Source organism: Panthera uncia, chromosome D1 (assembly GCF_023721935.1).
Source record: "Panthera uncia isolate 11264 chromosome D1, Puncia_PCG_1.0, whole genome shotgun sequence".
In the NCBI taxonomy this organism is placed as follows: Eukaryota; Metazoa; Chordata; class Mammalia; order Carnivora; family Felidae; genus Panthera; species Panthera uncia.
In genome coordinates, this window is record NC_064808.1 from 85,238,541 (window position 1) to 85,241,579 (window position 3,039).

Sequence of the window (3,039 nt, forward strand, 5' to 3'; positions counted from 1 at the left end):
GCCAATTTCAGATTAGCATATACATTTGTAAATTTCATGATACATTAATGATTTTGCCATCAAAATGTCCTATTATGTGTATGACCACCCTCATAAGCAAGTTGACACAATAGAGGTTATTATTTTTTATTTTTTAACCCCCTTTTGTTTATTTTTATTTTTTAACCCCCCACCCTCTCAAACCCTTTAATAAAATACTTACAGGTATTACTTAAAAACTAAACCATGTGCCAAAAAAAAAAAAAACTAGTAAAAAAATTGTAGCACATTTGACAACAAATTAATATATTATATAAAAAGCTATTAAATGAGATAGAACCCTGTATCCAACAGTGTTGATGGGCAAACGGCTTGAAAGACAGATAAAGGAAATAATAGGATTAATAGATGATATGAGAAAGTCATTCGGTTCTTCACCAGAAACCAAGATACCACCATTTGCTGAGCAAACTAACCAAAGTTAAAGAAAAAAATTAGTTTCTCATCCATGCCTGGTGAGTATGTAGTAAAACAAGGAACTAATATATTTCTGGTGGCAATATAAAGCTGGTACGGTACTTTTGTAAAGCTATTTGGCAATACGTGCCAAGGATATCTAAGGGAATAATCCTACATGAGGAAATAAAGAAATATAATATGCAGAAAGATATTTGTCAAAACATTATATACAGTTGCAAACCACCTAAATATGCAACAGTAAGAGACACAAGAGAAATTATTATGTATTTATTTGATGAATAGGACAGAGCAAATATGAATTGGCATGAATGACTCTCATAAATATTATATCAAAAAGAAAATAAAAGCAGATTGTAGGATACATACTGTATGGTAGTAATTATGCAGGTGAAGCTACTTAGTGAGGGATGCATATGTATGTAGTGAAAGTATAGAAATGCATGGACTGAATAGTTTCTTCCCCTCAGATCTGCAGTTTTGGGGTAGGGCTGAAAGTAAGAACTGGTGTAGTTCTTTTTTTCTTCCCATTTGAAATACTGGATGACTTTCAGAAACACGAAAGGAATGATTTCAAAGGACCTGGTAAACAAGTGTGCGGCTTCACACAGAGTAAAAATCCCGATGATTTGGTCAGACAGTTGGGTCATAGAAGATGCGTCTCAGTAAGGGGGGAATTGTTAGTTTATTTTTTTGTGTTAAGTTTCAGATGTTGGCATCTGATATTGATAATCTGGTATTGATAATCTTGGGTAAGTCAATTATAATAAGAGATGACAAGAAAAATAAAGTGAATATATAAGATGAAATGATCTTGTCCCTACTGAAATAATAAAATGTGTTTGTTTTATGTATTTCTAAACCTGTTTATAACAATGCTTTATAAGCCTTGAAAAAGAGAGTGCAGTATTTTACAGTTTCGAAGATAATGGGACAATGACTTTTTTTTCTTTTCTTTTTTTTATTGCCAGGAACACCATCAATTTATGTCTATCTGTACTTGGGGAATGGACAGCATCTTATTAAACTCTCTCTCAGGAAACCATTCTATGGATGGGAGGAATGGTGGAAAAAATGCAATAGGAAATACAATCAGAAAGCTTCCAATGTTGTATGACATCTGCAAAAACTGACTTCAGACATCCAAATAGTGGGGAATGGTGTAACTTTTCATCTCATGAATGTACTCTTTTTTCCAAGTTTGGCAAAGTCAGTGCTGCTAAGTGTTTATTCTCCTTTCTTTGTTGGACCTTAGGGTATACTGACCAGTAAGTATTTGATTCTTCTTTTTGAACTTTGTTTTTAAACATTTATTTATTTTTGAGAGACAGAGAGAGACAGAGCATGAGCAGGGGAGGGGCAGAGAGAGAGGAAGATACAGAATCTGAAGCAGGCTCCAGGCTCTGAGCTGTCAGCACAAAGCCTGATGCAGGGCTTGAACTCACAAACTGCAAGATGATGACCTGAGCCAAAGTCGGTTGCTTAACCGACTAAGTCACCCAGGTGCCTTTGAATGTTCTTAGCATATGAAATTTTCTGAACTCTGCATTGGGCCTTGCTTTGGGTGTGTCATTTTTTTAAAAAGTTTATTTATTTATTTTGAGAGAAACAGAGAGAGCACAAGTGGGGGAGGGTCAGAGAGAGAGGGAGAGAGAGAATCCTAAGCAGGCTCCGTGATTCCAGCGCAGAGTCTGACTCAGGGCTCAAACTCACCAAACTGAGAGATCATGACCTGAGCTGAATGCAAGAGTCCGATGCTTAACCAACTGAGCCACCCAGGCTCCTCAGGTGTGTCATGTTTTTTGACATTACTCAAAGTGTGGTCCATGCACCAGCAGCAATGGCATCACCTTAGAATTCGTTAGAAATGCAGAATCTCAGACCCCACCTCAGCCTTTCTGAATTATAATCTGTATTTTCTACAGGATCCCCACATGACTCATATGTGAATTAAAATTTGGAAAGCACTGATGTAGCCAATTAAGAAAATGAAATTCAACATAAAAGTCCCTTGGATTTTAGTAATTATTAAAAGGCAATGATTCTTAGCCTTTATGGAGTTTTGGACTCTTTGGAAGCTGCTGGAAACTATGAAGTCTTCCCTCAGAAAAAATGCACATATGAACTGGAACATGATATTTAGCATAAAGCTTTTACAGAGACTCAAGCGTTTCAAGGTTAAAAGCTAGGGCCCTATTTTTCTTCTCTAACCTGGGAGAAAACTTTTCAACAATTTGTGTATGAATGGACTGAATGACTAGGGCCTGAACACGACCTGAATAGTAGAAATGTTTGTGTGAGCCTGTGACTTTTGTATGAAGATACAAAAGAACCTAAAAAGATTTTTTTCTAGAAACATAGTGACCAGCAATGACTGCATTTGTAGGTATTAATGATTAATGTTTCTTCCTGGTGAGGAAATAAATTTAAACTTAAAAAAAACTTGATTTTCTTTTGAATACAATGAAGAGATTGGATGCCATGCTAGAATTTGAAAAGGAACCTTGATAGAAAAGAATCCTGCTTAATTCTCAAGTTTTCTGTTGGTTACTTTAATATGATAAGAAAGCAAAGTTAAGAGAA